Raw genomic sequence first — 14,761 nt, forward strand, 5'->3', positions numbered from 1 at the left:
AAGATATAGAATTTGAAATTGGAGAGATGGTCATGCTTAAAGTTTCACCTTGGAAAGGTGTTGTTCGATTTGGTAAACGAGGGAAATTAAATCCAAGGTATATTGGACCATTCAAGATTATTGATCGTGTCGGACCAGTAGCTTACCGACTTGAGTTACCTCAACAACTCGCGGCTGTACATAACACTTTCCACGTCTCGAATTTGAAGAAATGTTTTGCTAAAGAAGATCTCACTATTCCGTTAGATGAAATCCAAATCAACGAAAAACTCCAATTCATCGAAGAACCCGTCGAAATAATGGATCGTGAGGTTAAAAGACTTAAGCAAAACAAGATACCAATTGTTAAGGTTCGATGGAATGCTCGTAGAGGACCCGAGTTCACCTGGGAGCGTGAAGATCAGATGAAGAAGAAATACCCGCATCTATTTCCAGAAGATTCGTCAACACCTTCAACAGCTTAAAATTTCGGGACGAAATTTATTTAACGGGTAGGTACTGTAGTGACCCGAACTTTTCCATGTTTATATATATTAATTGAGATTGATGTTTACATGATTAAATGTTTCCAACATGTTAAGCAATCAAACTTGTTAAGACTTGATTAATTGAAATAGGTTTCATATAGACAATTGACCACCCAAGTTGACCAGTGATTCACGAACGTTAAAACTTGTAAAAAAAAACTATATGATGACATATATATGGTTATATATATAGTTAACATGATATTATGATAAGTAAACATATCATTAATTATATTAACAATGAACTACATATGTAAAAACAAGACTACTAACTTAATGATTTTGAAACGAGACATATATGTAACGTTTATCGTTGTAACGACATTTAATGTATATATATCATATTAAGAGATATTCGTACATCATAATATCATGATAATATAATAATTTAAAATCTCTTTTGATATTATAAACATTGGGTTAACAACATTTAACAAGATCGTTAACCTAAAGGTTTCAAAACAACACTTACATGTAACGACTAACGATGACTTAACGACTCAGTTAAAATGTATATACATGTAGTGTTTTAATATGTATTTATACACTTTTGAAAGACTTCAATACACTTATCAAAATACTTCTACTTAACAAAAATGCTTACAATTACATTCTCGTTCAGTTTCATCAACAATTCTACTCGTATGCACCCGTATTCGTACTCGTACAATACACAGCTTTTAGATGTATGTACTATTGGTATATACACTCCAATGATCAGCTCTTAGCAGCCCATGTGAGTCACCTAACACATGTGGGAACCATCATTTGGCAACTAGCATGAAATATCTCATAAGATTACAAAAATACGAGTAATCATTCATGACTTATTTACATGAAAACAAAATTACATATCCTTTATATCTAATCCATACACCAACGACCAAAAACACCTACAAACACTTTCATTCTTCAATTTTCTTCATCTAATTGAACTCTCTCAAGTTCTATCTTCAAGTTCTAAGTGTTCTTCATAAATTCCAAAAGTTCTAGTTTCATAAAATCAAGAATACTTTCAAGTTTGCTAGCTCACTTCCAATCTTGTAAGGTGATCATCCAACCTCAAGAAATCTTTGTTTCTTACAGTAGGTTATCATTCTAATACAAGGTAATAATCATATTCAAACTTTGGTTCAATTTCTATAACTATAACAATCTTATTTCAAGTGATGATCTTACTTGAACTTGTTTTCGTGTCATGATTTTACTTCAAGAACTTTGAGCCATCCAAGGATCCATTGAAGCTAGATCCATTTTTCTCTTTTCCAGTAGGTTCATCCAAGGAACTTAAGGTAGTAATGATGTTCATAACATCATTCGATTCATACATATAAAGCTATCTTATTCGAAGGTTTAAACTTGTAATCACTAGAACATAGTTTAGTTAATTCTAAACTTGTTCGCAAACAAAAGTTAATCCTTCTAACTTGACTTTTAAAATCAACTAAACACATGTTCTATATCTATATGATATGCTAACTTAATGATTTAAAACCTGGAAACACGAAAAACACCGTAAAACCGGATTTACGCCGTCGTAGTAACACCGCGGGCTGTTTTGGGTTAGTTAATTAAAAACTATGATAAACTTTGATTTAAAAGTTGTTATTCTGAGAAAATGATTTTTATTATGAACATGAAACTATATCCAAAAATTATGGTTAAACTCAAAGTGGAAGTATGTTTTCTAAAATGGTCATCTAGACGTCGTTCTTTCGACTGAAATGACTACCTTTACAAAAACGACTTGTAACTTATTTTTCCGACTAGAAACCTATACTTTTTCTGTTTAGATTCATAAAATAGAGTTCAATATGAAACCATAGCAATTTGATTCACTCAAAACGGATTTAAAATGAAGAAGTTATGGGTAAAACAAGATTGGATAATTTTTCTCATTTTAGCTACGTGAAAATTGGTAACAAATCTATTCCAACCATAACTTAATCAACTTGTATTATATATTATGTAATCTTGAGATACCATAGACACGTATACAATGTTTCGACCTATCATGTCGACACATCTATATATATTTCGGAACAAGCATAGACACTCTATATGTGAATGTTGGAGTTAGCTATACAGGGTTGAGGTTGATTCCAAAATATATATAGTTTGAGTTGTGATCAATACTGAGATACGTATACACTGGGTCGTGGATTGATTCAAGATAATATTTATCGATTTATTTCTGTACATCTAACTGTGGACAACTAGTTGTAGGTTACTAACGAGGACAGCTGACTTAATAAACTTAAAACATCAAAATATATTAAAAGTGTTGTAAATATATTTTGAACATACTTTGATATATATGTATATATTGTTATAGGTTCGTGAATCAACCAGTGGCCAAGTCTTACTTCCCGACGAAGTCAAAATCTGTGAAAGTGAGTTATAGTCCCACTTTTAAAATCTAATATTTTTGGGATGAGAATACATGCAGGTTTTATAAATGATTTACAAAATAGACACAAGTACGTGAAACTACATTCTATGGTTGAATTATCGAAATCGAATATGCCCCTTTTTATTAAGTCTGGTAATCTAAGAATTAGGGAACAGACACCCTAATTGACGCGAATCCTAAAGATAGATCTATTGGGCCTAACAAACCCCATCCAAAGTACCGGATGCTTTAGTACTTCGAAATTTATATCATATCCGAAGGGTGTCCCGGAATGATGGGGATATTCTTATATATGCATCTTGTTATTGTCGGTTACCAGGTGTTCACCATATGAATGATTTTTATCTCTATGTATGGGATGTGTATTGAAATATGAAATCTTGTGGTCTATTGTTACGATTTGATATATATAGGTTAAACCTATAACTCACCAACATTTTTGTTGACGTTTTAAGCATGTTTATTCTCAGGTGATTATTAAGAGCTTCTGCTGTCGCATACTTAAATAAGGACAAGATTTGGAGTCCATGCTTGTATGATATTGTGTAAAAACTGCATTCAAGAAACTTATTTTGTTGTAACATATTTGTATTGTAAACCATTATGTAATGGTCGTGTGTAAACAGGATATTTTAGATTATCATTATTTGATAATCTACGTAAATCTTTTTAAACCTTTATTGATGAAATAAAGGTTATGGTTTGTTTAAAAATGAATGCAGTCTTTGAAAAACGTCTCATATAGAGGTCAAAACCTCGCAACGAAATCAATTAATATGGAACGTTTTTAATCAATATGAACGGGACATTTCAGTTACCAGGTGTTCAATCCATATGAATGATATTTTTGTCTCTATGCATGGGACGTATGTTTATGAGAAATGAAAATATGAAATCTTGTGGTCTATTAAAATTATGAAATGATTATTTATGATAAACTAATGAACTCACCAACCTTTTGGTTGACACTTTAAAGCATGTTTATTCTCAGGTATGAAAGAAATCTTCCGCTGTGCATTTGCTCACTTTAAAGATATTTCTTGGAGTCATTCATGACATATTTCAAAAAACGTTGCATTCGAGTCGTCGAGTTCATCAAGATTATTATTAAGATAATTATAATTAGATATATTATGAAATGGTATGCATGTCGTCAATTTTCGATGTAAGGAAGTTTGTCTTTTCAAAACGAATGCAATATTTGTAAAATGTATCATATAGAGGTCCAGTACCTCGCTATGTAATCAACTGTTATGAATCGTTTATAATCAATATATATATATATATATATATATATATATATATATATATATATATATATATATATATATATATATATATACACATATATATAAAATTTATTAGTTATATTCTTTTTATGTTAATAACTTATATGTTCTAGGTATTCATTTTTTTATATTTTAGCTAAATAAATTATTAATTTTGTTATATTATATATATATATATATATACATATATATATATATATATCATTTGTTTATTAAAAATAGTATTTTAATAATGCTAAGATAATATTTGTAGTGATGAAATTAATAATAAGGATAATACTCATATTAGCAAAAATAATACTAACAGTAGTTTTTAATAAAATGCATAAAAAGAAATGTCATGATCGATAAATTGTATTATTTTTATAATAATAATAATAATAATAATAATAATAATAATAATAATAATAATAATAATAATAATAATAATAATAATAATAATACCTTAAAGAGCAAGCTTAAAAAGAAATGTCATGATCGAGATTCGAACCCACGACCTCTTGATTCCCCTCCATACTCAATAACCATCTGCGCTACCCAGACTCTTACGAATTTATATAACACTTAATATATATAACCCGTACTATGCTCATTGGGCCTCAGCAGCCCACTTAACTAACAATCCGTTTAAGAAGCCCAACTCGTCACCATGATTATTTGGGTTTGCTGTATGCGGCCCAAAATAACAATTCAGTTGGTTTTGGTTCAACAAAAAATGAAAAGAAAAAAAAAATGTAGCAGACGAGGATTGAACACAAGACCTCTCGTTCCCCAACATACTCCCTAACCATCTTGTCTAACTCATTTTTCTGATTAAATTGACACCTTAATTTATTTAACCTTTATTTCCATTCTCTTCTTCTTCATCTAATCCTATCATAGTCTAATCATCAAACGGCATATCATCATCATCGTTTTACTTCATTTTACGATCTTCATCATATCGATCATCACATCATTATCAAATGATCATCATCATATCGCTCATCACATCATCATCAAATCCACTATAATTCGTCATCATCATTATATTATTTATGAATCTGTGGAAACAGAGACACCTTAATAACAACTCCATAGTAACACAAAAATTAAATGCTCATTAAAAATAAAGAAACGAATTAAAAACTTAGGACTACAACTTCCTTCTATTGCCATTCGTATTACATAAAAGGCATATATATAATATAGCCACTAACAACCTAACCACTAATATGAGTACATGGAAATACCACTACTAACTAACGTATATCCTTAAAACCGATGCTCCCTCAATCCTTAACACTCGGTCAATAAATCAACATCAACTCAAACTCAGATAACAAGTTAATTAAATAAATCTAACACATCATATTAATACTACCTACGCTCATTAATCTTATAATATAGTAACTCAAACTTAGGATAAACTAATTAATTAATCCAACAATAACATCCTTGTTCCATCATAACCATGGACAAGAGTATTAGCAAAAACTTATAGGTTGTTATGAATCTTGCACCTATTAGACTGTATAATATTGTATATGTTTATATTAGTTGAGCCCACCTAGCTTATTGCTAATATCTTTTATAAAAGTCCATATTGTAAGTTTATATTCTGACTTTATGGGAAGAGTACATTTACTAGAAAAATATTAGTGCTAACTTTTATTATTCTCTTCCCAGCCTTCATGTATTCAAGAGACTATACTCATATACCGATGAAACTTATATACCAACCAATCTATGTTAGACCGTATGTGTTGTACCTTATGCGTGGATGGTGTGCGTTTCTAGTTGGTTCGTACAACGAGACTTGATCAAGCACGCAACTACTATTTGTCGACAACATAATTCCGAGTAGTGAGCTAGGTCTACTATTTAGTGCATCGTCTTGGTGGAATGTGCATGATGCGTTGTCGTGACACATTGTATTCACAAACTTTAAATGCGGAAAAAAATCAACGATGGGTACCTAGCGATCAACGTGAGATGCGTAGTAAAAGACTAATGGGTGGAGATCGTTGATGGTGAGGCTAGGGTGGCGGTTCTTGACCTGCAACAGTAGTAAGCAGCAGTAGCTTACCGTGGTGGTAGCAACAAGAAAGGACAATAGTAGTAAATAGGTGGAAGTGGAGGTGGTGTGTGCTGGGGTGTGGGGTGGTGGATTATGAGGGTGATCAAGGTGATTGTTATGGTGATACAGTGGCTATGAATATTGAACCGAAACAGGAAGATATAGCAGCGGTTGAGGTGATTGTCCGAGTTTGGATAGAAACACAAAGATGTTTGGTTATTTTTGACACTAGTACAAAAGCAAAAGGAGAAATGATTGAAATGATTGATTGAAATAAAAATACAGTGGGTTTGTTGATTGAGAGATGCATATGTCTCCATATATATAAATAATATAATATTTTATGTAGTTTAAAGTGGTAAGGAAAATAAAACGTGTGCAAGTAATCATATAATAATGAAAGAGTATATTAACAGCCATCCTATATTTGTAAGTTTATTACCGACACTTTAATAGGGAAAGTATATCGAGGTCCGTTGTTACTCAGTGGCGGATAAAAAGTCTAAAGAAAAATCCTAAATTTTATATATTGACAATATTTATTTATTCCAGTCATTATGGTATAAAATTCGATCATTAACTATTAAATAAAAATTACATTAATTACTCACTCCCAACCCCAAGTAAAACATATCAAGTTTTAATATTCAACCAAAAGTTCCTAAATACATTTTTAATAAGTCTATAATTTGTAAAACTCATTTTCGGATCATCGTTTTATTTTAAAGTCACATCAGTTGATTTTAATTTGCTTAAAATTAAACGGAACATCAAACGAGTATTACAGTCATCTAATATTTATTTTTAATATACTTTATTTATATATATATATATATAGATATATTTTAAATAAAAATTATTATAATATCCTATTTTTTATTTTATTAATTTTTAATAACAATAACATATAGTACTTCAAATTATATTTCGAATTATTATTTATATATACATACACACAACAAAAATTTACAATTAATTATTCGTGAATCGTCGAGAGCAGTCGAAGGTCATTTGAATATATGAAACAGTTCAAAATTTTTGAGCCTTAACTTTACAGACTTTGCTTATCATGTCGAAATCATACAAAGATTAAGTTCAAATTTGGTCGGAAATTCCCGGGTCATCACAGTACCTACCCGTTAAAGAAATTTCGTCCCGAAATTTGAGTGAGGTAGTCATGGCTAACAATAAAAATCTTTTCATGACGAATATGAGTTGATACATTGAGATTTATCATCATTGAGTAATATGGATAAAATGATTCGATTAATTGAAGCATACGAGTGAAGCTATCACAAAAGAATGGAATGAGCAAGACAGGTTTCATCATAACTTTTGACTAGTCATGGTTGAATTTAGAAGATATGGTGCGTCATAGCTTTTGACGTAGAGGGTTGAATCCCGGAATTCAAGGGATTTAAAGAAATCTTAGAAATCTACAAGATTTGATTTCTTCGGCGAATAAGGAAATTAAGAGCTCTTATAATCAAATACGGTGATATGTCTCGATTACTCTGTCTGATATTCCCATTATAAATTAGACTTTTCCCGTTCCATTATTCTCACCATTCCTATACCTTCCTTCTTGTTTCATACATCCAAAAGATTCTGAAAAATGCTTAATCCAGTTCTGATCCTTGTCCTCATTCTTACTATCGCAACAATCATTCTCCTTTTCCAACTCCCACCAGAGGAATCTGCCTTCTTCTACTTCGCCCTTGGGATTTAGTGCTTTTAATTCTCTCGTGTCTTTATGTTGCGATAAACATTGATATTCACGGTTTGTAATTTCGGTGTTGTCATTGGGCTTTATATTTTCTCTTATATTTTGGATTTCTTTGCCTTTTTATTATCCTCTCGACCTCTAGTAAAGCGAGTAATGGTCCAGAATTCGTAAGTATGGAATTTCGGATAAACATCATGTTCTAAAACATCATGTTCTAAATAAGAAAGAAGGTATTAGCACGATTTGATTTGTCAACTTATCAGAATCACTGAGTATAGAACTATCAAGAATATATATTCTTGATATGTTCAGAAGTTACGCAGAATGAAAGAGTTATGTAACATGGCACGTGATGACGTTATGATCTGTGAATCATCACGCCCCATTAGAAACTCAGCATGACTTACTATAATATAATCACGTTGATCAAGTGTCATTATATTATACTACCTCATGCATCAGTTCCCAACATTACTTCAATAACATTCATATTTTAAGCTCGAAAGTTTACAGAATATAGAAACCAACTGTTTTTATATGATGTAACACTGATAGTACTAAGAGATTAATGATTTCCGATAAGAATAGTTATGAAAATATCTTCAGAAATATGGAGGATATTTATAATGAAAGATACGATGATATCTTGGAATATCTAAGATCAGAGGATGATAGAAACTATTGCCTGCAAGGGTTTAGAGTAAGGAGCAAGATAATCACTAAAGACTTTAGCAGACATTGAATCATTTGAATTCTTTGAAGTCAAACTTATTCTTTGTGATTTGCCCACAGCTTTCTTCATAGTTTCGCATAATCTGCTTTTCGGTACTAAATTTTCTATTAAATGTTTCCAATATAGTGATACACAGGAAACACGAAGAGGTATATAATTTCGAACGAGAATATTTATGAAAATATCCTCGGAAATATCGAAGATATTGATGAGGATATTTTGGAATTTATAAGTTCGATGGTTGATGGAGAAAGATTTTTCCACAAGGTTTTAACATGACCTTGGAGCAAGATATTCTCTAAAGATTTCAACGGATTCAAAATTATCTGGATTCTTGGAATATAGGGTATGGTCCTTGTATTTGTCCTTGGTCTCCTTCATGGTTAACTCTATCCGTTTTCCAGTTCCAACGTTTCGGAGCTTTTCCAACATATTATTCTTTATCATCAAATTTCTGACGACTAAGGTCGTTTACGGTTGCCTACAGTTTCTGCTGCTTCATTCAGCTTTTTCAACATTCAGAGTATCGATTCGTAAACTGGGTGCCTTTTCAAAATTTCAGAATTGAAGATCGTAATTCTAGGAGATAATTGTTATATGTATACATATAACTATTGATGTAGACATGGTGCGAGATTTCAAAATACTGATTGCTGATTCCCGGTAATTGGTATGGCAGTTCTCGTTACAAGATGCGGATGAGTATATGATATGGTTTTAGCGAACAAATATAATGATTCTTCGGAGAACTTAAGTCAATGAGTAATGAAGTTGCTGATAAATTTATGTTAATGTGGTGGAATATAAACAGTTCCCCGGTAACGATGACGAAAGGCAAGCTTATAAATCAAGATTATAATAAGGCTTGTCCAACTGAAAAGTCGAAGTTGACTTGCTGGAGCTGTGACAAAATTCGCTACTTTAAAAAAAAAAATTGCGATGTTATTTTTGGTAATAACAATGCCAAAAGAGCTAGTACAGATACGGTTTAAACGTTTACTCAGGTTCCGAGTGTTTTCAGGTGTATAACTGTTTGTATCAAATCTTTCTTCCATAGATGTAGTGAGGTTGGTTCATCTTCTCGATTGAGGTGTTTTCAAGATTCATGAAAGGTTTGAACGCAGAATGTAATCGTGAAGATACAAATGAGGTTTAAGACGAAATCAAGTGGCAAACTTGAAGAATTGTTTAGTTTCATATGTTATAATCAATATTTTAATTCATTTTAATTGTCCAATGTTGATAGTCCACAGTTACTAGTCCACAGTTAGCATTTCAATAATTCATATATAATATTCGAATTAATTAATACGTATCGTGACCCGTATTCGTCTCAGACTCGATCACAACTCAAATTATATATATTATTGTAGAATCAACCTCAACCCTGTATAGAGAACTCGATCATTACTGCATATAGAGTGTCTATGGTTATTCCAAATAATATATATAAATGCGTCGATATGATATGTCAAAACCTTGTATACGTGTCCCGATATTTAAGGTGCGAAAAATAAATACAGAAATTAAATGACAATAAATAAAGTGCGTAAAATAAATAACAGAAATTAAATGACGATAAATAAAATTCTGAGAATATAAATTGCGATAATTAAACTGCGATAAATAAATTAAATGGTAATAAGGAATTAACAGTTAGCTAGGAACAGTTAGCTAGGATTTTGTTAGCGTGGATTCTTAATAGAATTTCATGTTGTTAATTAGTCTGTTTCTAATCAATTTTTATTGTGTTTATTATTTCTTCATTATGCCACTTGTTGGATTCTGGTAAGTCAAAATCTAAATATGAAATTGAATTTGAATGAAAATGGTTATTCTGTGGTGAACGGATTCGTATATCGGTAGATGTAAATAGGATAGTAAATGACTGTTGAATCAGATTCGAAGAATGTACAGTGTAACTTATTAATGCGAAATCTAAATATTCCTCGGGTATTACCTACTCATTAAAATATTTTCACCATTAACAGTTTGTACAATAAAAAATTTAATTACAATCTTTATGAAAACATATATACATATATATTTTCTTCAGACGTAATTATGGATTTAATGAGTTAATATGATATTAAACTCATTTGTTTTTCGGCTGGAACTAGAATAATTAATCTCTAAAACTTTAGAGATTACATATTCGCCATGTCGAACGAAGATAATTTGAGGTAGAACGATACGTAGAACGAAGATCATACTCAAAGTACAGATGATAATATTGAAGCATGGATTGTTAATGGTACTGGTGCTGTTATTGATGGTACTGTTGGTGCCGGTGATGTTGCTGAAGCTGGTACATTTTGCACCATATTCTCTTAATTGATTATTCAAGCGCGAAGTTCGTTGACTTATTACTCCAGGATGATTGTCGGTCGGAACGAGCAGATGAATAAGGTTCAGAATTGTGGATAGAATATAATCTTGTCAAGTTACCCTAGAGATGAGACTGAAAATGGTGTCTCGAACAGGTTCGCCGGTAAACGCTTCAGTTTCATTGTCAAGAGGTGAATTCGGTTGGTGGAAGGGATTGCCTTCTGCGCGTTTCCCTTAATTAAGTCTACTATGAACCCATCAGATGAATTGATAATGGCTGATTGGTTGATTCATGCCGATGACGCTGTTTTCGGAGCTTAGGTGAACATCATATCAGAATAGCTGTCGGGATCCGAGGAATTTGAACTGGTTGAGGGATTCATCTCGTACGATCAGATGAAGGATTTTCGATAAGAAATAGATTATAGGATGTAGATTAGTACCCTGCAATACATAATTTACATATGCATATATAATACTAAAATCCCATAAGTTACGGAGGAATCTATAGAAAATGTCAGGCAAAGTTTACAATAACAGATACGCTAAGATATAAATTAGCAGATATGCTAAGATATGAATTTTGTCTATACACTAATCATGTAATCAATGCAATAAGATGTGTCTAGACTAAGGATGATAAGCAAGTGATTCTCTAAGAATGATAAGCAGGTAATTTTCGACACGAAATGATAAGCAAAACTTTTGACATGCAGACACAGTCGAAGTCCAGACTTACTAATGCATCCTAACGACTATCAGTTAGACACACTAATGCAAGACCTGGTTCGCTAAGACCACCGCTCTGATACCAACAATAACCTTGGATCTAGCAGTACAGGAAATCGTGTAGGATGCACCTACAAAGAATTCACTGCCTGCAAACCTTTGGAATTTGATGGAACCGAAGGACCGATCGGATTGAAACGGTGGACCGAGAAGGTTGAATCGGTGTTTGCCATAAGTAAGTGTACTGAAGAGGACAAAGTGAAGTACGCTACGCATACCTTCACAGGTTCTGCGTTAACATGGTGGAATACCTATCTAGAGCAAGTGGGACAAGATGATGCGTACGCACTACCGTGGTCAGCATTCAAGCACTTGATGAACGAGAAGTACCGTCCCAGAACCGAGGTCAATAAGCTCAAGACAGAACTTAGAGGGTTACGAACCCAAGGATTTGATATTACCACGTACGAAAGACGATTCACAGAATTGTGCCTATTGTGTCCGGGAGCATTCGAAGATGAGGAAGAGAAGATCGACGCGTTTGTGAAAGGATTACCGGAAAGAATCCAAGAAGATATAAGTTCACACGAGCCCGCCTCCATACAACAGGCATGTAGAATGGCTCACAAACTAGTGAACCAGATTGAAGAAAGAATTAAAGAACAGACTGCTGAAGAGGCCAATGTGAAGCAAGTCAAAAGAAAGTGGGAGGAAAACGGTGATAAGAATCACCAATACAACAACAACAGCAATTACAACAATAATCGCAACAATTATCCCAACAATCGCAACATCAATCGCAACTACAACAAACGGCCCAACAACAACAACAACAACAACAACAACAACAACAGCAACTACAACAATCATCCTAACAACAATAATAACCGCAACAACAACAACAATCAGAAGCAGCTATGCCAAAGGTGTGAAAAGAATCACTCGGGGTTCTGCACCAAATTTTGCAACAAGTGTAAAAGAAATGGTCATAGCGCGGCGAAGTGTGAGGTCTACGGACCAGGGGTTAATAGAACGAAAGGAACAAATGGTGTCGGAACGAGTAATGGCGGAGCAAGTAGTGTCGGAGCAAGTTATGCCAATGTAGTTTGTTATAAATGTGGAAAACCAGGCCACATTATTAGAAATTGCCCGAACCAGGAGAACACGAATGGACAAGGCCGTGGAAGAGTTTTCAATATTAATGCGGTAGAGGCACAGGAAGACCCGGAGCTTGTTACGGGTACGTTTCTTATTGACAATAAATCTGCTTACGTTTTATTTGATTCGGGTGCGGATAGAAGCTATATGAGTAGAGATTTTTGTGCTAAATTAAGATGTCCATTGACGCCTTTGGATAGTAAATTTTTACTCGAATTAGCAAATGGTAAATTAATTTCAGCAGATAATATATGTCGGAATCGAGAAATTAAAATGGTTAGCGAAACATTTAAGATTGATTTGATACCAGTAGAGTTAGGGAGTTTTGATGTGATAATCGGTATGGACTGGTTGAAAGAAGTGAAAGCGGAGATCGTTTGTTACAAAAATGCAATTCGCATTATACTAGAAAAAGGAAAACCCTTAATGGTGTACGGAGAAAAGGGCAACACGAAGCTACATCTTATTAGTAATTTGAAGGCACAAAAACTAATAAGAAAAGGTTGCTATGCTGTTCTAGCACACGTCGAGAAAGTACAAACTGAAGAAAAGAGCATCAATGATGTTCCCATTGCAAAAGAATTTCCCGATGTATTTCCGAAAGAATTACCGGGATTACCCCCACATCGATCCGTTGAATTTCAAATAGATCTTGTACCAGGAGCTGCACCAATAGCTCGTGCTCCTTACAGACTCGCACCCAGCGAGATGAAAGAACTGCAAAGCCAATTACAAGAACTTTTAGAGCGTGGTTTCATTCGACCAAGCACATCACCGTGGGGAGCTCCTGTTTTGTTTGTCAAGAAGAAAGATGGTACATTCAGGTTGTGTATCGACTACCGAGAGTTGAACAAACTTACCATCAAGAACCGCTACCCACTACCGAGAATCGACGACTTATTTGATCAACTACAAGGCTCGTCTGTTTATTCAAAGATTGACTTACGTTCCGGGTATCATCAAATGCGGGTGAAAGAAGATGATATTCCAAAGACTGCTTTCAGAACACGTTACGGTCATTACGAGTTTATGGTCATGCCGTTTGGTTTAACTAATGCACCAGCTGTGTTCATGGACCTTATGAACCGAGTGTGTGGACCATACCTTGACAAGTTTGTCATTGTTTTCATTGATGACATACTTATTTACTCAAAGAATGACCAAGAACACGGTGAACATTTGAGAAAGGTGTTAGAAGTATTGAGGAAGGAAGAATTGTACACTAAGTTTTCAAAGTGTGCATTTTGGTTGGAAGAAGTTCAATTCCTCGGTCACATAGTGAACAAAGAAGGTATTAAGGTGGATCCGGCAAAGATAGAAACTGTTGAAAAGTGGGAAATCCCGAAAACTCCGAAACACATACGCCAGTTTTTAGGACTAGCTGGTTACTACAGAAGGTTCATCCAAGACTTTTCCAGAATAGCAAAACCCTTGACTGCATTAACGCATAAAGGGAAGAAATTTGAATGGAATGATGAACAAGAGAAAGCGTTTCAGTTATTGAAGAAAAAGCTAACTACGGCACCTATATTGTCATTGCCTGAAGGGAATGATGATTTTGTGATTTATTGTGATGCATCAAAGCAAGGTCTCTGTTGTGTATTAATGCAACGAACGAAGGTGATTGCTTATGCGTCTAGACAATTGAAGATTCACGAACAAAATTATACGACGCATGATTTGGAATTAGGCGCGGTTGTTTTTGCATTAAAGACTTGGAGGCACTACTTATATGGGGTCAAAAGTATTATATATACCGACCACAAAAGTCTTCAACACATATTTAATCAGAAACAACT

Source organism: Rutidosis leptorrhynchoides, chromosome 4 (genome assembly GCF_046630445.1).
Source record: "Rutidosis leptorrhynchoides isolate AG116_Rl617_1_P2 chromosome 4, CSIRO_AGI_Rlap_v1, whole genome shotgun sequence".
Lineage (NCBI taxonomy): Eukaryota > Viridiplantae > Streptophyta > Magnoliopsida > Asterales > Asteraceae > Rutidosis > Rutidosis leptorrhynchoides.